Source organism: Azolla caroliniana, unplaced genomic scaffold (genome assembly GCF_043228905.1).
Source record: "Azolla caroliniana isolate FFs.n. ecotype wild unplaced genomic scaffold, voAzoCaro1.0.p SCAF_18, whole genome shotgun sequence".
In the NCBI taxonomy this organism is placed as follows: domain Eukaryota; kingdom Viridiplantae; phylum Streptophyta; class Polypodiopsida; order Salviniales; family Salviniaceae; genus Azolla; species Azolla caroliniana.
In genome coordinates, this window is record NW_028230453.1 from 14610285 (window position 1) to 14636549 (window position 26265).

The 26265-nt window shown below is 45.2% G+C and overlaps 1 pseudogene; it reads right to left on the minus strand.

Moving 5' to 3' along the window:
• Positions 1-23342: 23342 nt before the first annotated feature.
• LOC147852466 (uncharacterized) lies at positions 23343-24818 on the minus strand (annotated as a pseudogene).
• Positions 24819-26265: the final 1447 nt, after the last annotated feature.

Here is a 26265-nt window from a genome sequence, read left to right on the forward strand (position 1 = left end):
CCTTCCGGCCCGACGTTGCCCAAAGTGACAACCAACGTCTCCCAGCGATCTGGGAGGGAACTGAGCAGGAGTAGCGCTAGTACCTCATCGGCGAGAGGTACTTCCAATGATGTTGCCTAGTGGATCAGCCCCTGGAAGGCATTCATGTGCTCCGCCATGCTGGAGCCATCTTGGTACCAGAGTCTTAATAGCTTCCGAAATACCGAAACTTGATTAACAACATTTTTGTTTTGAAACATAATGCCGATCTTCTCCCAGAGCTCATGAGCCTTGCTCTCTTCATTGAAGTTGTTGTATAGGTTCATGTTGATGAAGCACCGTATGTAAGCCGTTGTCTTCATGTGCATCACCTCCCATATCGTGGCGTCGATTTTGTCTGGTCTCTTGTCCCCAAACTGAACTGGCAACCAAAGATCTTTAACCACGACCATGTCCCTCATCTTCGACTTCCACACGGAATAGTTGGAGCCGGTGATCTTGAACATGCCTCCCAACGATTCGTCCATTTTATGTGTCGTTTTGCTCTGATACCACTTTGACAGGAACACACGCTCCGGATGAACAATGCTCGGCCACAACCAAGCCTAGGATAAAACATAGAAAACTGGTAATGAACGCACGACACAGTGAAGAGAAGAGTACACAGGATGTTAACATGGAAAACCCAAACTAGGGAAAAACCACGACAGCCCACAGACTGCAAACTATCACTATATTAGAATGTACAATAGTAAAGCACCAAAGCAACGACCTCAAGCTTGCTATCTTCGCCACAGGCGGCGGTTACAACAGAGGCAACGACCTCTTCCTCTCTCTCACTCTCTTTGTACACAGTTACGCGCTCTAATCTCTCACCAACAAGAATGACAACCACGGTACTAAGTTTGCCCTAAGTCATATTTATACTAATATGACTTTTTGGCTATTTACAAATATAGCCCTGATGGACTCTCAGAAACATATTTATGAATATGTCCCTTCATCCGGTGAGCACTCCTCACCGGGCCTGCATCATCCGGCGCTTGCCGGGCACATGTCATCCGGTTCTCACCGGGTCTTCTGTTGTCGGGTACTCCACATCCGGTTCTGGCCTCGGCCTATTGGCCTCAGCCGAGTTTGCTCATCATCACTGTTCTTTTCACTTCCCATCCGGAGGAACCTGTTTCCTAACACTGTTGACCATCATTCGGCGAGTGCTGAAACTGTCGTGAGTCTTTCAGTTTGTAGAATTTTTTATTTTTATACTGGTTCTGCTTAAACCGTCCTCCATTTTGTTGTTGCTGATTCATATTCGGTGATACTGAGAATTCTTGATTTTGTTGAAAATCTTGATTGTGCTGAAAATTACTTTGTTGGAAAGATTGATTATTTTGTTGAAAACCTGGATTCTGCTAGAATTTATTTTGTTGAAAAGCTTGATTGTTTTGAAAATTATTTTGTGGAGATTGTGGAAAACTAGTTTGTTGGTATCCATTATTGAACGAATTCTGTTTATTGTGGTACCCATTTTCCAGAAAAATTTGTCTTATTGAAGCCGTTGTTTTATTAAGCAAGTTATACTCACATTACTCGACTGAATGAAGTTTAGAATGACATATTGTGCAATGTGTCCGCAGACTACACTCGATCGTCAAATGACCGGTATTTAAACAAGTAGTACATTGAACTGCTTGTCGAAATTGTAACTCCTCCATCGTTGGCAATGTACGATTTAGTGATGACATATCCATACTTTGTACATTTATTGGCTGTCGGCCCATAGCGATTGCCTTATCAATCACGTGCTCGATATTCTGATTCCGGAAATCGAACACCTTTAGTGTTGTTTGTAATGGTTCCCGAATTGCTTCAAGGAATACATCCTTCAATTCATCGTCCGGAATAGGCTTGGAAATTTGCAGTTGCAAATTTTGAAAACGGATCACGAATTGAGACACCGTTTCCTACTGCTCTTGATACAACGCATAAAATTGCGCTATCAAGTCTTTTTGAGGTATTTGACGATGAAATAACTTCAGAAATTTGCTGTTCAATTGTTTGAATGTTTCGAACCTACGGAGACCATTTTGCGCAAACCAATTGGCGGAATAACCCTCTAATGACAAAACGAACTCAGCAATCTTCAACTTATCTTCGGCGATCACCGACAGTCTCTGAGCTCCATGGTTAATCTCCCATGTTGTTAGAAAGTCCTGCACATGCGCTTTTGCATCAACTCCCTCGCGGAACTTTGAGTATGGATAAGGCATATTGTCCTCACTCCAAATATCGTAAAATGATACCTCTTCTGGCTGATTTTCGTTGGAAGACTGGCTATCAGTTAAATCAGGAAGTACCGACCACCTTTTACTTGTTTCCTGTTGTAAGCCCTCAACCGATTCTGTCTGTATTGTCTTCGTAACAGAACGTGTACGAGGACGTTTACAACCGACTGGTGTATTCGGACCAGATGACATCCATTCTTCTTGTTCTCTGCTATGTGCAGATGTAACCGGGCGTGCCAAAATTATACTGTGTTGTTCGGTCGACAATTGCTATTTTGCCGACACAGTATAAGACGAATGTTCGAGTCGAACGTTCTATCAAGAAGTTGTGGTTAGACAAATAGATACGAATTAGCTATAAACTTATCGATGATAATAGACACCGAGATCATGACTTATGTAATATAGCTTAAATAGACATAACAGATGACAAGAAGTAATCCGTACACAGATATTTCCTAACAACCTTATATTACTAAATACAATGATAGATTTTTACAATGCCTTCGGTTCCTTTTATAGGTAACCTGAAGGTCTTTTCTCATCAAGAAATCCTACTGCTTATACTTAACAAGAACTACAAAACTTCATAACTAACTATGTCTTATTCGGCTATTTGCTGAGTCATCGATCCGAACTGTCGATCCGACTCCGAACATCTTTCCTATACCGACACATTCATACTTGTCTGAGTAACACTCCTTTTGCTCCAAGCCTAGTTCGGTGAGAAAATTTCTCATCTAGATCAGCTCTTTTTCGGCTTCTACCGTTGCCATAAACTCTACCTCTGTAGTCGATAAGGCTACAGACTTCTGTAGTCGTGACTGCCACGACATTGCTCCCCCTGCATAGGTCATCACGTACCCTGACGTGGATCGGCTCGAGTCGACATCTCCGGACATGTCCGAATCGGTAAAACCTTCCAGCACAGGTTTTCCAACACCATACCTTAGGCACACCTCCGAGGTGCCTTTCAAGTACTTGAGTATCCACTTCATCGCTGCCTAGTGTTCTCTCCTTGGATTACTCATATATCGGCTTACTGCTCCCACAACAAATGCTATGTCCGGTCTCGTACAGACCATAGCATACATTAGACTGCCGATGGCTGAGGCATATGGTACCTTCCTCATCTCAGACTTCTCCTTCTATCCTTTCGGACACTGCTTCGCATTCAATCTGCAATTTTTTGGTAACACGGAGTCGACCGACTTTGCGTTCGACATGTTGAACCTCTCTAGGATCTTCGTCACATACTTCTACTATGACAGCCATAACATCTTCCAAGCTTTGCCTCGGGTTATGTGCATTCCTAGGATTTGCTTTGCCGGTTCAAGGTCTTTCGCGACAAATGATTTGTCGAGAGCTTTCTTCAAGCTTCCAATCTTCCTTGCATCTTGGCCGACTATCAACATATCATCAACATATAGCAAGAGAATCAAGAAATCTCCTTCCTCGTACCTTTTTATGAACACACAATGATCAACCTGTGTTTTCTAGAACTGATGTTCCATCATGAAGGACTCGAATTTCTTGTACCATTGGCGTGGAGCTTGTTTCAGTCCGTACAAGCTTTTCCTCAGTTGACACACCAGATTCTCTTTCCCTTTCTCCTCAAAGCCTTCGGGTTGATGCATGTAGATCTCTTCGTCTAACTCCCCGTGCAGAAATGCGGTTTTGACATCCAACTGTTCGATCTCCAGATCCATGCTGGCCGCTATGCTCAGAACAGTTCGTATGGATGTCATCTTCACAATTGGTGCGAATATTTCGTCGAAGTCGACACCCTTCCTTTGTTGGAAACCCTTCACCACTATGCGGGCTTTATACTTGGGCTCGCTGTCAACTTCTACAGTCTTCACCTTGTAGAACCATTTATTCCTGAGTGCTCTCTTACCTTTCGACAGCTCTATTAGGTCGTAGGTGTAGTTTGCATGCAAGGATTCCATCTCCTCTTGCATCATGTTCAACCATTTTTCTCTGCTCCCGTCGGCAATGGCTTCTTCATAGCACTCCGGTTCACTGTCATCAGTCAAGAGGATGTATTGACTGGCATATGTAATTGGTGCCTTCCTTTCTCTGAGTGGGTACCTTCGTCCACTCGCTGTTGGCTCTATTTTGGATGTCTCTGCCAACTCTTCTCTTTGCTCGGGATTCTGCTCATCAATCGGCATCTCCAGGTTGGACAACTCCAACTCATATTCCTCAATTGATTTTAGCAGCTCTGCCGACTCTGACTCATAGTCTGTCGGTCTTTCCGAGTCGACCGACTCGGATTCGGCTCTGTTGGCTAGCTGTCTCTTACAGCTATTGGTGACGACTCATTTGGCCTTAAGTCGATGGTAGTCGAGGTTGACTAGGGAGTCGGTTCCGACTTCTGTTGCTTCCAGTCTTCAATTGTCTTGTCTTCTAGAAAGACTACATCCCGACTTCTCACTACCTTCTTATTGATTAAGCCCCACAGCCTGTAGCCGAACTCATCTTCTGAGTATCCAATGAATATGCATGCTTTCGTCTTGCTGTCGAGGTTTGACCTCTGATCCTTTGGTACATGCATATACGCCAAGCATCCGAACACCCTCAGGTGTTGGTAGGAGACATCCTTCCCTATCCACACCCTCTGTGGAACATCACCCTTTAATGGTACTGAGGGAGACCTGTTGATAAGATAGACAGATGTGTACATCACCTCAGCCAAATAGGATTTCGACAGTTTTGCATGAGAGAGCATGCTCCTTACTCTCTCCATGATCATTCGATTCATCCTCTCTGCAAGCCCATTCAACTTTGGGGTCTTTGCCATTGTATATTCGATCCGAATACCTTGGCACTTGCAGTATTCTTCGAAGTGCCCTTTGTACTCGCCACCGTTGTCGGTTCAGACAACCTTCAATTTCTGACCCGACTCTCTTTCAGCTCTTGCTTGGAACTACTTGAAAACCGATAGTACTTGATCCTTCGTCTTCAGTACGAAGGTCCATGTCTTCCGACTATGGTCGTTAATGAATGTCACGAAGTATTGTCCACCTCAATGTGATGGAGCATCCACATAGCACACATCCGTGTGCACTAGTTCCAGTGCAACTTCCCTTCTCCTCGGTGGTCTCGTGTGGAATGCCGCCCTGTTCTGCTTTCCGGCTAAGCAGTCGACACACTTCTCCAGGTGCACTCCCTTGACTTCTGGTAGAAGTTTCTGGTCTGCTAACAGGTGCATTCCCTTCTCACTCATGTGGCCTAGCCTCTTATGCCATATCTCCCCTATCGAGTCGGCTGCCACGTTTACTTCCGATTTGCACAATCGGGCATGCATCATGTACAATGTGCCTTCTTTCTGTGCTCGGGCCACTATGAGATTTCCTCGGTAGAACTTCCACTTGCCATTCCGAAAGCTACCACTATAGCCTGCGTCATCAAGCCTTCCAGTTGATATCAGATTCAATCTGATATCAGGGACGTGTCGAACATCCTTCAATGTTAGTCGACACCCTATCGACGTCGTTAAGCATACACTTCCGACTCCGGTTATCTTGCACCTTCCACTATCACCCATCTTTACATAGCCATGATCCCCAACTATGTAAGTCGAGAAATACTCTCTCGACGAAGTAATATGGAAGGATGCGCCGGAGTCGATCATCCACGTGCAATCTTCACTTGCAAGATTTGCACTCATTTGTTCACAAATGAACAAGAGTTCTTCATTGCTCATAGCAATGGCCAAAGTGTTCTTTTCATCTAGAATCTTCCGGGGTTCGACATTGTTTCCGACAGACTTATCTTTCTTCATGTGTCGGCAGTCCTTCTGTAAGTGTCCAGGTTTTCAACAATAAAAGCACACAAGCTTACCTCTGGCGTGGGATTTGTCCGTTCGCTGGTCCCTTCCTCTGTCCATATGTTGAGTCAGATTTGACTCCGTTTGGGACATGACTCCTTTGTCTTTCCTCCTTGCCTCCTCGTTTAGGATGCTTGTCTTCACCGTCTATAAAGACAAGTTCTCTTCTTGACAGGAGGTGTTGAGAGTAACCACCAGGTTCTCCTAGCTTTCCGGTAGTGTGCACATCAGCAAGATGACCTGCATTGCATCATCTAGGGGGAACTTGGTCGCCGCAAGTTGATTTACATACCCCATAAATGTGCTGATGTTTTCGACGATGCTCTCACCGTCTCTGTATTTCAGTCGTACAATCTTTCTCATTAGCGAGGTTCTTTTTAGCGCGTTCTTCCTCTCGTACAGACCCGATAGCTTCTGCCACATCTCGTGGGCATTCGTGTCATTTGCCACATGTTGAAGAACACTTACATCAACACATTGTCGGATTGTGGCCACTGCCTTCTTGTTCAGAAGCTTCCAGTCCGACTCCAATACCCCCCTGGGTATTTCTGCTCTATCGACTGGCTCGTACAAGTCTTTAACTATGAGAAGGTCTTCCATCTTTATCTTCCAGTCTGCATAGTTCTGTGAGTTCAGAACTATCATACTTGGGAAACCACTAACACCTCCTTCCATGCTTGTACCTCAAGCTCTGATACCCGATTGTTGAGAAATCGTTGCGAAATATAAATCACAATGAAGGAACTACGCGCTGAAATACGAATCACAGAAATATGCCAAGAAAAAGACAAGATGAACAATGGTGCACAGAGATTTACGTGGAAACCCTAAAACGGGGAAAACCACGGGTGAACAGAATCTTCACTATATAAAGTGGATATACAACACCGAGACAAATACAACACTCTGTCGAGTGTATCAGCTGCACATGGCTCTTCACATCTGTAGTTACTCACACAACTATGGCGCAGCTCACACACTCTCACTCTCTCTCTCTCGTTCTACAACTATTGTTCTTACATTGTTCCACACAGTTAAAGTTTGCCCTAGTTGCATATATACTTACACAACTTTTCTGGCTATTTACATACGTAGCCCTCATGGGGCGCACTCTTAGACTATTTACAATTATAGTCTCCCGAGTTGGCTATATACACGATTCCGGTTTCAGCCTTGGCCAATCGGCCTCGGCCGAGTCCCTCATCAATTCGGCTCCTCTCTCTCCGCATCCGGAGAGACCTGTTTCCTAACATCATCATCATTATTATTACTATAATAATAATAGTCGAATCTTCAAACAATCGACTCACTGTTTTCGACTCTTCGACTCTTCGACTCTTCAACTCTTCGACTGTCGGTTTTCTGAACAGTCGGATCTTCCCTGTCATCGACAGTCAGCTTTTTGATCAGTCGGTTCTTCCTCCCACTGGAGTGACATATTCCCAACATTCCTTCCCCAACGAGTATCCCCCAATCAATAGCTTCGCTTCGATATGCCGCGATGATTAAGCTGACCCTTTTCTTTGGTACGCTATATGTATTGGCGGTCATGCATCCAAACTCCAAAAGGATATGGGCCTCCATGCGTGCGATGGGCCTTCACAGATGTTACCGATTAGGAACACGGTCTATGGTCAGTCCTTCGACCTAGACCTCAAAGTGACTGCGTTGCAACGAATGGTACCCTCGTACCGTAATACGTAATGGGATACCTCCCCGTATCCTAGTAGCGTATAAGGGAGACGTCTACAACCGAACTCCTTAGACAGTGCAGTAGTAACAACACTCGTACTCACGTCTATGCCCTTACGATTACAATACGCCACCAAGATTCACAGAAACACAGTAGATTAACCACAGATATGCACAGGAATCAGAGAAGATAGTACTCTATTAAGATAACGCTCTATGCACCCAAATTTACATGTTACCTCTTACAGAGGATTTTTGCCCTTTATATACATAGGGTCTTTTAGCCGTTCACGCTTCCCGTGTGAACTGTTACGTGCGTTACATTTTTACTATATTATATATTTCTGCGCTCCTATCCGTCGGTTACTATTCCGGCAGACAACACCTAGCACGCCTGTGGGACAATGCCATGGCACGTCGGACCCACCCCTTTAATCTTCCTCCAAAATGGCCCGGATGTTCGGTTCTGCCTCGATGTCCAGGTTCGGGGATGGTGTAGTGTCTGTAGGCGCGTCGTTGCATGGTTCCAGTACTTGCTCGGTAGGGTTTTCCATGGTGCCGTTGGCTTCTTGTGTGGGCGGTCCGGGCTCCGTTGGCTCATCCTGTTCTACTGTGGCTGGCTCAGCCATCGGCGGGCTCTCAGTAGATCGAGGTTCTGTCTCATTCGTAACCTCCTTCGTGATGCCGGCCATAGTCGTACGCTCTGGTGAATGGGGCTGAGGTTCCTCCTAGTCAACAGTCTCACTTTCTGGTATCGCGGGGGGCTCCGCTTGCTGTTCCATGCTGCCCACTTGTTAATTCCGGTGACGTGGGCTGAGGTTCCTCTCGTTCGGCAATATCCTTTACCGATATCGCGATGGATTCCGTGTTGGGTTGCGTGCCACCGGCTTGCATGATTTGGTGAAATAGGTCCTCTTGACTTTCGCCAAAATCGTCTAGTAGCTACTCGAGTTCCTCTGAGTGTTGGTCCGCTAACGTGCGATAATCCTGCGCTAGGTCCTCGCGTACTGCTGCAATGCTTTCCTCATTGAGTTTGTAGAACCCTCGGCCGTCTTTTCTTCGGTTCTCCCAGTTCGCCCGATATGTATGCAACTCCGCCACTTGTGTGGCCCACACCATCTAGCCTTTGTCTAGCGCCGCTTGTAATTGCGCCGTAAACCTCTCCCGATTTGTTTGAAGAAGTATGCGCATGTTGTCAGTTATTGCTTGGCAACAATTGCGTGCTTCTTCTATGGTTTTCTTGAGGTTTTTGATTTCTTGTTTATTGACCGCCGTTGATTCCTCATAATTGCTCCTCATTCCTACCCATAGTTGAGATTCCTTCGAATGTAATTCCTCTAGCTTTCCCATTTCATTGTTCAGGCGGATTTCGAGCTGATGCCTTCTCGCCTCTTCCCGTACAAGCTACTCGTCGAACCATGCTTTCTTCTTTTCCATTAACGCCCGGAGTCCCGTGATCGCCGTTTCTGATTTTTGCTTCCTCCCGTAGTTTGGCGTTTTCTTCTTTCGTGCGGGTGTGCTGTGCTGCCTCTGTTACGAGTTTCTCTTCAAGGGTCTTAACTGCCTTTCGGCCGTTGGCACGGATGTCCTTTTCTCTGTCCAAGGACTGGGGAAGTTCGGAGCTGAGGCAGTCAATCTCCGATTCCGCCAGTTGCACGACCCTTTTTGCTTTCGAGGCAATGGCGGTCTGTGCTTCTATCTCTTCTTTCGGGGCCTTGACGGCGTTGTCTGTTGGTTGAGCTGCCTGCTACGCTGTAGTCGCATTACGTTCCAACTCCGCGATGCGTTCGTTGGCCTTTTGTAGCTCGGCTTGGACCAGTTAAGCCGTTTTCCAAACATTTTTATTTTTGATCGCCATATCCTTGGCGCCAATACTGACCTTAGCCAGTTCCTTATGAACCTCGATGAGGGCCGCGTTTAATGGGGGTAGTTCCATCCCCATTCGGTGTATACCGGCGTTTCGCTGTCTACCGACTCTGCCTAGCTGCTCCTCGTCATCACTTTCCGCCGTTTGTGTTAGCGCACGCTCGATCATTTGTCACTCTGCGTGCTCCTTGGCCATTCGTTGGGAGACTTTTATTTGTTATGTTGCCAAAAATTCCATGAGTTCAAAAGTAGTTCCGAACTGTAATAGTGCGCCGAAATCATGGGCCATGTCCGGAATGTTTGGATACGCCAAGACCTCGCTTTCCGCCATAAATATGCCTTTCCCCTGTTGTGACGGGGCCGAAATGATCGGCCATGGTTCCTGGATTATTTCGAAGGTGGTGTTGGGCTCCGTAGCTACGGAGTTGTTGACCACGGTGGTCGTCTCTGTGGCCGCGAGTGTGTCTTTAACTAATCCGCGCCCATCTTTCCTATCCAGCCTTCGCCGTTTCGGCCTCGGGCTGCCCGGACGTTGCTCGGCTTCCTGCTCCTGCAGAGCTTCCTCCCTGTGCTTCGCCCATTCCTCCTATGTTGTTCGCGTGCTAGGCTGGGTTGATTGGGGTTCATCCTCCCATTCTGTGGTGGCCAACTCAGCTAACCTTCGTTTCGCGGATCGTGGCGGCGGCGTGGGTTTGCTGGGCTGTGGTGCGAGTAGTCCTCGGGGTGGGAATAGTATCGTCAGATACTGTTGTATGATTGGCCTTAGCTTTTTGCCGCCTTGATACGCGTGCAGGCCTTCCCGCAATGCTGGTCCCGTAATGACCCCTCAATCGACCGTGCGCCCTTCGAAGGTATCAATGATGATACCTGCCTTCCGCTTGGGCATCCCATAGGCATTTATATGCACGCATCCGATCTCCAACAGGAACTTGGCTATTTCGTGAAAGATTTGGTCGGGGATTTCCCTCGTCCTGTATGCCTTGGCGGACGTCGAATATGGCCCGAAATATCTCTGCAAAGTTTCCCCAGGTGGGATTTTGAAATGTCTTTCTCCTAGCGATGACAGGTCAAGCTTCTTCTGGATGGATGTGTTGGTGATCGTGTCGATATTAAGCTTCCTAGCAATGTCCTGGGCTTCAGGGTGAAGGGGGCACCTCGACAACTTTGATGTATCCATCCAGGCGTTTCTTGACGAGCCATCGACGCAGGGCGGCAGAAATAGGGATAGGCTTAGTACAAGGGTGAGATTCGTGGTTAGTGGGTGAGGACTGCTGGCTATGGCGAACTTGAGCTCTGTGGTAGGATGGAGAGGAGGGGAGTGAGGGGAGAGATGAGAGCAATGAGAGTTAGAAGGTTGGTTTCTGTATTGTGCAGAAAACCTTCTATTTTCTTCTTTTTGAAGCCTAGGGTTCATTGATCGGTGAGCCATCGTGGTGCCGTGTGTTCTTGGCCTAGAAGTTTGTGCATGCCTTAAGTCCTTTTAATAACGTCGCTATCTTCTCTCTCTCTCTCTCTCTTTTCCTTTAGTAACGGTTACATTATTTTTAGACTATAGTACAAGTAGGGCCCTATACTTACTCCGCGGATTCCCCAGCTTTGTCTTGTCCGGCGGAGAACGGGTTAGGTGGCGTAGGTCCCAGGTAAGATTTAAGGCGAAACCCATTCACCTTTTGTCATAACACTTCCCCGACCAAAGTGCCAAGTTGAAACGTGCCTTGTTCCGCTCCCACTATCCAGTACGGGCCTGTCCAGCGGAATCTTAATTTTCCTGGCATTTGCCCCATGTGTGTTTGAAAAAAAAATACCGCTTTCCCAACCGTAAAATCCTTTTCACGCGCATGCCGATGTTGGTTCACAAATGCTTTGCGCTACCGTTGTTCCTGATCCAATATGGCCATACTGCGTAACCTTGTTTCGCCTAGTTCTAGTAGTTATTGTAGCCGTATTTGTTCGGATTTGCCCTCTGGCAGCCGGGCTCGTACTTGAATCCGTAGACTGGGTACTTGGAATTCGACAGGCATCACGGCCTCCAGCCCAAATGCTAGCCTGAAAGGCGTGGATTGTATGCTGGTCTTATAGCTGGTTCGATACGCCCATAACGCACTGTGCAATTTGGTATCCCAATCTGTTTTGTTTTCATTGACTATCTTTTTGAGGATAGTTTGTAATGTTTTGTTCGTTGATTTGGCCAAGCCATTTTCCTGTGGATAATACGACATACTCTTTTTGTGAACCACAACGTAGTGTTGGGTTAGCTCGCTGATGAATGTATTCAGAAAGTGACTCCCTTGGTCACTAATGAACTCGATAGGGTAGCCGAAACGACACCAGATATGTTCGTAAAGGAATTTCACCGTGACTGCCGCGGTATTTTCGCGTAGTGGTTTCGCTTCTACCCACTTGGTGTAGTAATCCGTAGCCACCAGGATATACTTATTGCCGGTTCGGGCAGCCGCCGGGGTAAAGGGTCCAACGACAACACTGGTTGTGTGGCATTCTCGCGACTTCCGTGGGTTGGCCCATTCGTTGGCATAAATCGCACTGTTTGCAATATTCATACGCATCCTTTTGCGTAGTCGGCCACCAAAGTCCTGCTTGCCAGATTTTTCGGGCCGTAACATCGCCCGCGTAATGTTCTCCTGCCGTACCACAGTGGGCTTCTTGTAAAACCGCAACCTTCTCATCCTGTCGTATTCCGCGCCTCCAGATGCTATCACTGCTTTTGTGATATAGGACGTTGTCGACTAAACAAAAATTACGACTCCGTACGGCCAACCGTTTTTTCTCGTCCGTCCTTAATTGGGGTGGTGGTAACCCTGTGGTCAGAAAGTAGGTCATTTCCATCAACCACTGATCCGGAAAAGTCTTTTCTGTTCTTTCTGCTAAAGTTGCTCTATGTAGAATGTCTGCATCTGGAAAGAAATCGTCATCTTTTTGCGCCATTTCTCCATTATCTAGTCTGGTCAAGAAATCCGCCACCACGTGTTGCGTCCCCGGTCGGTGCTGAATTACAAAGTCGAATTCTTGGAGCAACAACATCCATTTGGCCAATTTTCCCGTCAGTGCCTGTTTCCCCACCAGATATAGCAATGCCGTATGATCCATGTGAAACGTGAATTTCCGCCCTAGTAGATAGTGCTGGAATTTATTGATGTTGTATATCATACCCAACGCTTCACGTCCCGTTGTGGAATAGTTACACTCAGTTGTTGATAGTTTCCGACTAGCGTAGTACACTGGTCGGTACCAATTCGGCTCTGTGAGCTGCATTAACGCACTACCTATTGCTATATCCGAGGCATCCACGAACACGTGAAATGCTTTCACCCAAACTGGTGGTTGTATTATTGGTGCCTGTGTTAGCATTATTTTTAGTGCATCATACGCCTTCTCTTCCGTTGGTGTCCATTTGAAAGCAGTACGGTGAACGGCAACATGCAATGGTGTGGCGAAATCCGCCAAATAGCGTATCATTCGACTGTGCCATCGTATTTGTCCCAAAAACCGGCTGAGTGCTTTCACGTTTGTCGGTGTTTTTGTGTGAGTAATCATGGAGATTTTGTTCAGATCGACCGCTATCCCCTCACTGACTAGGTGGCCGAGGAGGGCCCCGCTGGTGACACCGAAGGCGCATTTGGCGGTATTCAGGCTTAAGCGTGCAGTTCGGAAATGCTCTAGGCAAAGCTGTAGATGCGTAAAATGTTCGGCTACTATCCCATATACCGCAAAATTGTCTAAACAGACCTGCATGAAGGCAAGTATATATTCCCCAAAAATCTCCGTGATTGTCCGTTGAAATGTAGCCGGTGCCATCTTTAGCCCGAACATCATGACGACCGCGACATAGACTCCCCAGTCCGTGACAAACGCTGTCTTCTCTTGGTCATCGGGGTGCATGCGTACTTGAAGACATCTAGAAAGCTGTACATGTCATTCCCTGCGACGGCATCTAGTACGTTGTTGGTGAAAGGTAAAGGGAACGCGTCCGTAATGGTTACGACGTTCAATTTCCGGTAGTCCATGCACACACGTATTTTGTCATTTTTCTTTGGTACAACTACTATCAGGCTTAGCCATGTGGTTTGTTTGACTGGTCGAATGAATCCGGCCTTGAGGAGTTTGTTAATTTCCTCTTTTACACGAGCTGCGTAATTTGGGTTCATGGGGTATCGACATTGCTGGACCAGTTTCGCGTCGGTCGCTAAATTGATCTTATGTTGATAGAACTTCGGATCTAATCCCTTCATGTCCTTGTGGGACCAAGCGAACACATCTTTATACTTCTTGAGTAGTGCAAGCATCACGTGTCTCTGATCTGGTAGTAATTCTTTTGCGATGGAGAGGAATCGGGGGTCTGACGCCGTACCCACGTTTACTTCTTCTAGGGCTGAGGCAGCGACTCGTTGTGAAATTTCCATTTCCCTCTCAAATGCCACCCGTGCTCTGCTTAATTCTAATATTGACTCTGGGTCTGGCTCGTAAGTCTCGTCGTGGAGCGCAATGGGCGTGGCGTATTCCGCCACGGTTTCTATGACGTCGATTTCGAATAGCGGAATGATCCAGGGGTGCTCATCGAGGTATACTTCTAATTCTGTATCATCCACCCCAACCATCATATTTATATCTTCCGCGTATAACGGTGTTATGTCCTTGGGTTGTGCCGCCATTTCCTCTATTGGTACGAGAACCTTGGTGCGTCTGTGTCGAAAGCTAATGCACTTATGTTGCCATCTCTGTTTGATATTCGCTGAACGAAGCCACGGTCTGCCAAGCAGCATAGGATACGCTCCTGGGGCGTCAAGGACGAGGACTACCGCCGAGATGTCGAAGCGATGTTTGCCAACGATAATGCCTAACTTGCGTATTAAGCCTAAAGGTCGTACTGAGCGGGTATTCGCCATGCGAAGCCAAAACGGGCAAGATTCCCATTCTAAAATTCCCAATTGTTCGCATGTCTTCGCGCTAATTACGTTGACGCCAGAGCTGCCGTTGATTATGCATCCTGTGATTTCCTAATCATGTAATATCAACTTAATAGCCGGATTATGGTGATCCACCACCTTTGGTTTGGCGCTAATGTTCGTAAAGTTGGCGGAGACGCTTGCCCCAAGTCTGCTTGTTATGTGATCCGCCACGGCCTAGCGGAACCGTGGGAGTAGTTGAAGTAGCTTCTCCATTGTCAGTGTTATCTCGTAGCCTGTCAGTGCTTGCCATATGGGATCCGGAGATATCACATCTTCCTCCAAAGGCCCCACATTGTTCGCGGACTCCTGCTGCATGCGTTCCGTATTTGCCGCGTTCGCTTTTTCAACCCATGCTTGGGCCGTTTGTTGTATCTCATCTTGCGCGGCCCAATCAACATTTTTTGTTTGTTGTCTTTTCATGACTTGCTGAACTTCCACCATAATCGTATTGACGGCGGGCCCCTTGCCCTTGTGTAGTGGACATTGCGTGGCATAATGTTTGGGCTATTGGCAAACGAAACAATGGACGCTAGATTTTCCTTTCTCGGCAATTGGTGGCGTGTTCGGATCCCCAAGTGTGACTTGCTCCTCCCGGTCTTGGTTCGTTCTTCTGAGCATTCACGATGGTTGTCGGCGCGGATCTTGGTGCTGGTCATCGTCTGAACATTCGTCGTACCGCCATTGGTCCCGATACTGACGATGTTTCCTGCGAGGCCCATTGAAGCCGCAACGTTTGTTCGTTAGACGGTAATTCTTGTAGCATCGGCCTCCTTTATTATATCTATGGTTGCCTCGGTAGTCTTCGTCCTCTGGCTCTTCTTCCTCGGAATTGTTGTTATTCCGACGATTCCGATAGTGCCGGTTCTCGCGTGGGTTCTGATCCGTATACCGGGGTTGTTCTTCTTGATGCCTTTGCTCATTACGGCGAGGTGGGCACTGTGTTTCCACACTTCGTACTGTGGGCGTGGATCTGTTCAACATATTGTACTCACACTACTCGATCGTGTGTACTTTTGAGTGACCGATGTGGCAGTGAATTCGCATGTTGCATCCACTGCGGAATGCCTAGAATAGAGCCAAATCGTGCACTGGATTGCCTGGCGAAAATGTCGTTCCTCGTCCTGAGGTAATGCTTGCCGTAATGAGGACATGGAAAACCTTTCCTTTTCTTTGTCCAACTCGAGTTGTAGCGCTCGTTCTATGACCATATCAGCTGTTTCTCCTTTCGAACTATTGTTGTTGAGTGTCGTCCATATCGGTCGTCGTAAAGCTACCAAAAATGTCTCTCGAGCCTCGTCCTCTGTCGGGCCTCGTTCTAATTTCCGCTGTAGATTTTGGAAGCGTAAACTAAAATCTGCTATAGTCTCGGCCGACAACTATTTAATTGTATAAAACTGCCTGAGGATTTTGCGTTGTGGAACCCTCCGATGAAAGAAACGCAGAAAGGCCGACTACAGCTGGTCGAAGGTCGTGATTGCTGGCAGATCCATTTGCGAATGCCAAAACGCCGCTCTCCCATTCAGGGTTAATCTGAAATGTGTCATTTTGGACTAGTGTGCTACTTCTTCGGGAAGTCTCTACGCCATGTGATTTGCATTCTAGACATTCACGAACAGGTGAATGTGGGTTGCGGCGTCGGTTTCGCCGTTGAAGCAAGGATAAGAGAAGGCCATGCTGGACGCTACGGCGGGCAGGGAAAGACCACAATGCTTCTATGGTGAGCGCAATTCCTGCTTATCGCCGGGGTATTTGGTGAGCGGGAAAATGTCTTTGTGGTCCCAACAGGTATCACTGAGGTCACTGAGGTGAGGTTTTTGCCGTGCACGTTCCTCTGCCTAGCGTGTGATGGACCTTGTGATTGATCGGTCTTGTCGTGTTGGTTCTCTAGGACGTCTGCGGTAAAACATCCATTCGTCGCTGTTCTTCTGTGAGAAGACACAGATCTGCACGTTCCTCTGCCTAGCGTGTGATGGACCTTGTGATTGATCGGTCTTGTCGTGTTGGTTCTCTAGGACGTCTGCGGTTAAACATCCATTCGTCGCTGTTCTTCTGTGAGAAGACACAGATCACCAAGCGTGCCAAAAGTGTTACCGATTAGGAACATGGTCTATGGTCAGTCCTTCGACCTAGACCTCAAAGTGACTACATTGCAATGAATGGTACCCTCGTACCGTAATACGTTGTCGCGGAATTCCGCGCCTGCGAGTCGGTCAAACGGGACCACCGAAGTCTTTGACCAAGGAGGATGGATCGGGTGACTTGTGCTTGTTAGGAGTCGACCGTTGTTTAGGTTTACAATTGGGTCGTTCTTGTTGTCGAAGATGCTTGTGTGGGTTGACTGAGAGAAAGAGAGAGAGAGAGAGAGAATAAAGAGATTGTGAAAATATTTACCGCACCACAAAGATGTCGTGAAGCACGCTACACATGTGCCAAACGTTGCGATGTGTGCGTTACACGTGCGCAGACAAGCACTGGCCTCTATCCGCAAGTGGTGATGGAAGAGCGAAAGGATTGTTGAAGACAATGGAACGGTGGAAGGATTAGTGCTTGCGAGAAGTATTAAAGATAGATATGGACGAGAATCCCAGCTCCTGGTTTAAACTTTTGACTTCAAAGTTGAGATACAAGACACATTGCTAATGAGATAACTAGGATTTATTAATTATTATTGATTGCATACATTACTTGATTTCCTTTCCCTTCCTCTCCTTCTTATATAGATGTCCCCATGCATATGTGCATGTGACGGTGTAGTACATGCATACAATGCATGAAATGCATGTGATGCATGAACGCCAAATGGCAATCATGCATCACATGCAATGCATGATGACCATGTACCTCAACCAAGCTCTCATGTACCAATAGTTCGTGTGAAAAGTACAATGAAGAAAACAAGTTTTAAAGGAAATAACCTAGTCTAATGGTATGTCAATTGCCTCCTATCTTAGAGTTTAAGTTCAAACCCTTACTTGTACCTCATTGTATGCGTTAGGCTTAATTTATATATTTGTGTAATGAACACCTAAACACACATTACACGTGCACATTCATGTGTTTGACATACACATCTAACCATCACTCCTTTCATACTGTGAAAGTGTTTTTAGAATTCAAGGTATTGAAGTCTACAAGAATATAAGGTATGGTGCGTTCACATCCGGAGGGCAAGATCACGAGCTAAGGTCTTGAGGATAAGTCAAACAAAAAGCAAGTCACGTGGAGAAAAGTAAAAGAAGAAAAAAGCGGGCACCAAAATGCAGTCTACAACGAACGCTCATAACTCATTCGTTTGGAAGCCAAATATAATGTGTAAATATGGGTTAGAAAGCTTATGACGAGAGCTATCCATAGGTTTTTAAAGCTCTAAATTTAGAGCTTCTACGAGGGAGATATGACGATTAGAAGATCGTTGTATCATAGCTAAGAATAGGAGATGGAAAAGCTGTAAAAAAAGCGTGGAAAAGAAAGCAAGCGAAACTTATCTACTAGAGGAGAACTTCATATAAAGCAAGAAGAGTGAGGTGGTGAGGGGTTCTTTTTCTTGTGTTGTTTTTCTTGCCTATTCATGTAGTATGTTTTTCTAGTGATCAATTCATCTTTGTAGGCTTGAGTTTATGTATCTTCTTTCTCTTGTTTCTATGATCATCACTCCTTATTAATATATCTTTGTAGATTTGGGTTTCTATATCTTCCTTCTCTCTCTTTTCTATCATCATATCTCTTTTCAATTTTGGCGCTCCAGGGAGGGTCGATCCTTTCCGTATAACGGGAGGAACGGTTGCCCACTCATTGATGGTTGGATCTACCGATTCATCATCAAACTAATGGCAAGATATGGAGTTCGCGATGCGACAGATCTACGAAGAGAACTTTTCCAATTGCGTATGGTTTCACCAATGTGCTACCTCGAGTATGAGAAGACGTTTTTGGATATATGGTCCACTTGGATTGGACTTGTTGGAGGCGTTGAAGATGTATACTTCAAGATGGAAAGATTCAAAGTAGGGCTAGATCCATATTTTCAATATGAAGTGCATATGAAGTACCCAAGGTCTTTCCATGATTTGCTTCGAGTATGTCAAAGTTATGATCAACAATTGAAGAAGTTGTTATTCGGTGAAGCATATGGAGTATCGGCGTCATATACCATAAATCCAAGCTATAATAATTGTGGATCGGTCATGAGCCAACAACCAGCCTACTTGCAATGTCCGATTCAACAGGTTCCCTCATATCATTATTCTAATTTTTGGAGTTATAATGATGTCTATGAAGGTGATTCCAGAGACAATGAAGAAGAGGTGATGAATGTGGAGTTCCCCCATCTAGTTCATGAGGACAACCATGATATAAAGAATGATGATGTGAAAGACGAATCTAATGAGATTGTTATGAGAAGCGATGTTATGGATGGTGATGCCAATGTACATCATGTTGAGGGCATTATTGATACAACAAGCGATATGGTGGTTGATGATGAATATGTGCAAGATGAAATGGAAGATATGACAAAAGAAGTTGTTGATGGTGAAGTACCCACAACGAAGTTGCAAGATGAAGAAGGTAACCTAGAAGTGATAGCTGGAGATTGGCTTTTGGAGATCAATGCGTGTAAGGAAGCATTGGTAAGTGCCAAGTTGCAATGTATGAAGGTGTTCGTGCATGATTTATGTTTTGGATTTGCATTGAGTAGCAACAAAGTTATGTGGGCATCAACTCTTCAACAACAATTTGATCAAGAGCAAAGAGAATTACTTGCAATGCATGATTGGAGTATCATGAACTTATCACCATCAAAGGATCCACCACAACTAATCAAATGTATAAAGGAGAAGGAATCATCTATCGACAATGGCAATCAAGAAGAGGAAAGCATAACAATTGATGAATCTTCGTGGGATAGGGAAAACAAATCATTCCACATGGTGTCTAAGGAGGAAGAAGAAGTCATTGAAGAGAAAAGCATTATCACCTTGGAGAAGATGATTTCAAGCTACATCCAAGGAGAAGAGCATCTAAGGTTTAGTTCTTTTCTTTTTGAGTTTCCAAAATTACTCATAAATGTCTATTCACATATAAAAGGAGAAGGTTGCTTCAAAGACCTTATCAAATTGAAGGTACCAATTGCCCAAACTCTTCAAGAATCTAAGGTTGTGCAAAAGAAAGATCATAAAGCATTGTTACAAGAGAGTTTCATTTATCATATGGAGAATTTGAAGTTTGTCTCACTTATTGTGGTTGTTCCAAAGGAGAAAGACGTCAACTTCCAACCCTTGAATGATTCAACCAAACGAGATTTATTTTTGCTTCCTTTTCGAGATGAGAGTCTAGATGAAATGGTCATACATACAAAACAAGGTAATGTGAAGAATGTGGTGTGCCAAGAAGAAAGTCATGTTGATGAAGCAAAGATCGACGTAATTCAAAATATGACAATTCTGACAAGTCTCGAAGCTTGGAAGGTGTTTGTGCAAAAGGTTCGCTCGCTCGAAAGATTTATTCATATGTTAACATGCTTACTTCTATCAAGAGTTATGTATCACATAGACCTACTTCTGTTTGGAAAGTTGATGAAGATATACTAATTGTTGTAACCTCTTTCTTTGTGTTGACAAGGAGAAAGATGGTGATGGCAATTGTCAATGTGTATGTGTGTGTGTTTAGAAGTGTGAGGTTTTTCCTATCGACTAGCGGGGGTTTTACTCACATAGTTTGTTTCTTTTCTATTTATTTTCTCCTTCTTTGTCTATAGCCATGAATAAGGCGAAGGAGAACCTTTAGTTTTATTAGTAGCTTAGGGTTCACCATAAATGGTTCACCAAAAAGCAAGGGGGAGGGCTAAATGTGAAAGTGTTTTTAGAATTCAAGTTTTTGAAGTCTACAAAAATATAAGGTATGGAGGATTCACATTTGGAGGACAAGGACATGAACTAACATCTCGTGGATAAGTCCAAATAAAAGCAATAAAGATGGAGAAAAGTTAAAAAGAGAAAAAGCAGACCACCAAAACGCAGTCAGAAACAAATGCTCATAACTCTCTCGTTTGACACCCAAATATCACGTGTAAATATGGGTTAGAAAGTTTATGACAAGAGCTATCCGTAGCTTTTTAAAACTCTAAATTTGGAGCATGGATGAGGGAGATATGACGATTAGAAGGTTGATGTGTCATAGCTAAAAATAGGGAGATAAAAAGCTTCTAAAAATAGCATGAACGTGGATAAGAAGAGGAAGGTTATAAAAGAAGAAGTAATATTAGTGAGAAGGGGGCGAAGAGTAAAGGCCAAAGAGTGGATGAGGAGTGTTAGGAAGAAGTGTCTTTGTGGAAGAGGAAGTGTCTTAGAAGAGGAAGGTCTTTGGTTTTAGTTCAATGTGGAGTTTGTCTCCTTTGTATTCTCTTGATGTTGGAATATCAGAACATTCTTATTTCTTGCTCGCTTTCTCTATCTTTTTAGTTTCTTGAGTTATACTCTCTAATCATAATTACCTAGAGCTATATAATATATTATGATTTTCAACTCCATCTAATCGGTTTGGTCAAGCCCTCATATAGTGTATAACTATCTATTATCTTATACACCCTATCACATACGTGTGCATATTGCATCTTCTTGATTTCCCTCGTTCCACGCGATTTTCACACTGTTGCCGAAAATCTTCACGACATCCACCCCCACCAAACCGCACGTTCTCCGGTACATGCCAAGAAGTGAGTGTGAGATTTTGGCTACGGTGATCAATCAATTTCCTTGATGGCCTCATCAACCTCGCTCACATTTGTGGATGCCGTCGTACTATCTTCATTGTTGAGGTCATCCAGGTTACGATCCTCATCTTGTCTTTTCTTGAATATGTTTACTCTTTTCCCCGCAATGGGTATGGCCAGCCTTGATCTGTTTAGCTCTGCGAGGTGGTAGGTGGCGTTGTCGTTGGCACTCATCACCACATACGATCCGAACCACCTTCTTGCGAACTTCCTTGTCGTCCTGTGTTGGTTCCCTAGGTTGTTGTCATAGAACAATACCCAATCTCCTTCTTTGATCTTCTTGGGACGCAGTCGGTGTGTATTATCAAACCAAATCTTATTCTTCACGCGGGTTGTCTCCATTATCTTTCGCGCACTCTCTAGGTCTTCGGGTCTTCTTTCGAGTTGTCTGATTCATGCCGCCAATAATTCTTCCCAACTCATCTCATTCTCCCATGGTATTGCTACCCATGAGGCGATCGTCCTCTTGATGGGCATTACTGGTTTCTGTCCATACATGAGCTCTGCTGGCATATAGCCTGTCACGGAACTGTGCGAGTTCTATTAGCCCACAATGCATAGGGCAATAATCGCGGCCAATTCCCAACTCGACCATCACATGCTCGTACGATGGCTTTGACTATTGGTTCATGCCCTCGGTCAATCTTCCCATTTGCTTCCGGATTATAGGTAGTTGTGAGGGAGAGGTTTACGCCTAGTCGCTCAAAGAGCTCCATTGCTTCATGTGCATCTAGCTCTCCTCGGTCGACCACTATCTTTCCCACACATCCATATCGGCAGACAACCTCTTCGAGTAGAAATTTGCATATGGCTGTCGTTGTCTTATTTGCTAAGGCTCGTCCATCTACTTGGTTTGTTAGGTCTTCCCTCGCTAGTACCAAGTACTTCATCTGTCCCACTCCCATTGGCATCGAGACCAGATCCACCATCCATTTAAAGTGTATGGTGAGTGGGTATTGGTCGCAACCCATCACAGTGACGTATGTTCGAATGTACTTGAAAACTTTCGCATGTGGACATGAAATGTAGTACATCTTTATACATGCTCGGCCACCAATACTTTTCCTTTAGCTTTTCAAACGTTGCCCATGTTCCTCTATGACTTGCCCATGGACTTTTGTGGAATTCAGACATCAATGTTGTTTGGTCATCTTTCTTCACCACTACTCGTTGTGGCATCCCGATCCTTCTCTTTGGATGCTGCCAGAGGAATCCTCCCTTCAGAAAGTATTTCTAAGCTTTCTTTCGTATTTGTAGAGCCTCCTCCTTCGTCCATGAAGCATATGCCATCATCATTCTCAAGAATCTACCGATTAGTAACCACTCCCCTTCATACTCGTTCTCGTTGAAAGCGTGGAGGGTTGGTGGGCCTCTATCTTTTGCCGACAGTTGGGCTGCCTTAAAGAAGTCGAGGGCGACGTTTTCATCTTCTGAAACCATGTCACTTTCATCCTCGAATCTTGTTCTTGACAGCATATCAGCCATGGAATTCTTCTTCCCAGCAATGTGGCGGATTTCCGAGTTCAAAGAATTTATATAAGTGATCCACCTTAACATAGCCAGATCTGGTGTCGCACATCCGGAGATCATCCCAAGGATTGGGAGGCAATCCGTTTCAATTACCACCTCTGACCCGATCAGGTAGTCCAAGCTTGTCTACTTTTACTGCAGACACGATACCCCAAAGTTCCCGCTTTACTTGGGCGTATCCTCGTCGTCGTTTGCTAAGAACCTTTGCTCCAAACCAGATCGCGTACCGTATGCTATCTTCTCCTTCTTGGTTGATGACCCATCCAATTCCCGTTGGACTCGTATCTACTGTGACGTAGATGGGCATCCCTTCTTTGTAGATAGCTTTCCTTAAAGTTGGTGCTGCCACCAGTAGCCCTTTTAACCTCTTCATCGCCTCTATGTGTATTGGTTCCCATTTGAATTTTCTCCCTTTTTTCAGTAAGCTATACAAGGGTTCGACCACATGAGCATAGTGCGGAATCCAAATGTGGTAGAACGCACATGCTCCTAAGAATCTTCGAACCTTTGTTTGCGTTCCACATTCCTCTCGCATCTCTTGAATAGCATTCACCTTCTCGGGAGAGGGTTTTCGTCCATATGGTCCACAAGAGATGTCCCACTACTAGGATCTCGCGTTGGCCAAATGCTGATTTTTCTTCGGAGAATGTGAGCCCTGCACCTTCTAGTCTTTCTAGCACTCTTCCATAGTCTTTAATATGGTTTGAGACAAATCTTCGACATCCATCTTGATCTAAAGACTCGTCCTTCTCTGATTCGGGGCACCCCTTTATAGGGATATCATCCAGCAAAGGCATCGTAATATCTGGGATGCCGTCTCTTAGTACTTTGTTCATGGCATTCATCATGTGGGCCACTGAGTTAGTTGCCCCTTGCGGTAATGTACACATCCTTACTAGCCCGATGGGAGTCCGCATCGTTGTGATGTCTCGACTATCCAAAGAGAATTGAAATTGGTCGTATCCAGAATACAAGTCTCCAATCGAGTAAATTGACCTTCCTGCAAAAGCTTCAGCAAACTCATCAACACTAGGTCCAATACCAACATTACGAATGGTGACCTTGTTTACTGGTTGTAGATCTTGGATAAATCGAAGCGCTCCATTCTTTTTCGGCATTGTGAACCACCTATTTGAATAAGGCACATTAGATGGCTCAAGGATTCCCATTCTAATCTTTTCTTTTAAGAGCTCCAACAATCTTGGAATGTGAGTTCTTGGAACGGGAATTGGCTTCAAGTTCCATGGCACATGGGGTATTGTAAAGATAACCATTGGTTCCACAAGCGTTGGGTCAACACATTCGATTTCTTGTGGGGAAAAGGCAAATGCTTTCCCGTGTTGCTCCAACATTTCCCGGAACTTGAACTCTTCTTTGGGAAGCAAAAACTCACCCCCACCAACTTTGAGCTTTCGTCGAGTTTCGTTGGTGAAGACATGCCCTACTCCTTTCGGGTCTCTAAGGCACGGATCTCGTGCTACCTCCTTTATTCGCTGTCAACTGTCTTCAGGCAAGGGAGTAGCCACAGGTTTGACCTTATTATTCACAATCTTGTATTTGGTATTAACTTCGACTTCATCCGTCGCGACACCTTGTTCGTATTCGTCGATGGCGGTGTATAAGGCGACAGAGTTGATTGGAATTATTTTGTTGACTTGCAGTTTTGATTTGATGACTTTCTCCATTTCCCCAAGAGTATCATCAAATGATATCATCTCCATGTACCCCTTTATTGCCTCTTCCTCGCTTATAATCCCGATTTCTCTAAATTGTTCCTCTAGGATTCCTATTTTAATATCTCCTCTATTAATGTTGTTAAATTTACACATCCCATTTTCAGAAAACAAGACTTCATTTTCATTAATGGGGTGACAACTTTTATTACACTGAATTGGGGACATAGTTAGATGTCCCGGACTATTGTTGTCCCTCTCCCTAATAGCCCGAATTAAAAATCCTCCCTAACTTCTTTCCCTAAGCTATGCCTATTTCTTTCATGGTTTGGTCGTACCGTGAGGAATTGAACCAAGCTTGTCCCATCTTGACTTCATATCCGCACATATGCTGAACCATTATCAAGTACCTTTGTCTCCATCCAGGATGTTGTTATGTAAGGCTCGCCAAGGATGACAAGATGTGACACCGATTCCTGTACAAAGAAGTGTTGATCATGCTCAACGTCACCAATAGTTACCTTAACGTTAGGGCAGGCCCCATGAAGCTCTTCTATCGCCCTAGTTGCCGCTTGAATCTTCCACCCATGCCTAGTATTAATGGGCCTGCGACCCTTTCGATAGAAGTCAAGAGACATGAGGTTGATCTCCGAGCCATGATCAATGAGCGCCACCACTGAATCTTTCAAATCTCCCATCCGCACTGGTGTCTCGGTAGTAGCCCTAGCCTAATGTGTCCTTGCAAAATGGCTATCGACAAATTCTTGTTCAGTTTCGAGACCTTCCGTTGTGATAGCGCTCGTCGAGACATTTGCCGGTCTAGTCTCTTCCTTTTTATTAAGTCAATGATGACATCATGACATTCTTTCTTTGCAATTCCTAAGACCTCTCGTAGTGTGAACTTGATTCAGCTATCTAGGATTCTTTCTTCCATCACACGCTTAAGGTCGGTGGATTGCTCTATCTCCGAGCGTAGTTTGAATGCTGGTCTGATTCTTTCCTTCCCTCTTTCGGTTATCGTTTGGGGCGGTGACGATTCCTCCCTTCTTCGAACAACTTCTCTTGTGTCATGTTTCTTTGAAGGGCCTGATTGGTCATCTGGTCTTTTTCGTTTCTCTTCAACTAGGACATTGTAGTTTTGACACATGGCCTCGACGAAGCTAGACTTCTCCTCCATAGGGTCCTCCCATCCCTTCATTTCTTGGACTCTTCGTTCTGCTTTGAGTGCCTCGTTCATGCAGAGCCTCCCTTTTTTGACTTGATTCAATATGATTGGCCAAAATTCTCCTACTTGAGATTCTTGGGCTCTCGTCTCGTGTCCAGCCCGAATTCCAGTTGATGAGGAATAGTAAATACTATTCACTTTGTTTTCTTCCATTTCCTCCATCAACTTCTTCATACCTCCTCGGCCGAAGTTGGTGTTGAGAGGACGTTGTGTCATCGAGGAGTGAATACGATTGTTGGAGAGATAATTGATATCTCGTCGGAGGGCATTTTGGAATTCTGAGCAATCTCTCCGCTGGTGTTCCAAGGAGTCACACCAAATACACCTACGGGGAAAGTCCAAGCGACGACCTGGAAAACTTTGAGTTTCCTCCTTTCTAATTTGAGAAATTCTCATCTCTCGAAGCATGTCTACAAGTTCATCCATTCTGGCTCCATCTGTGGGTTGAGC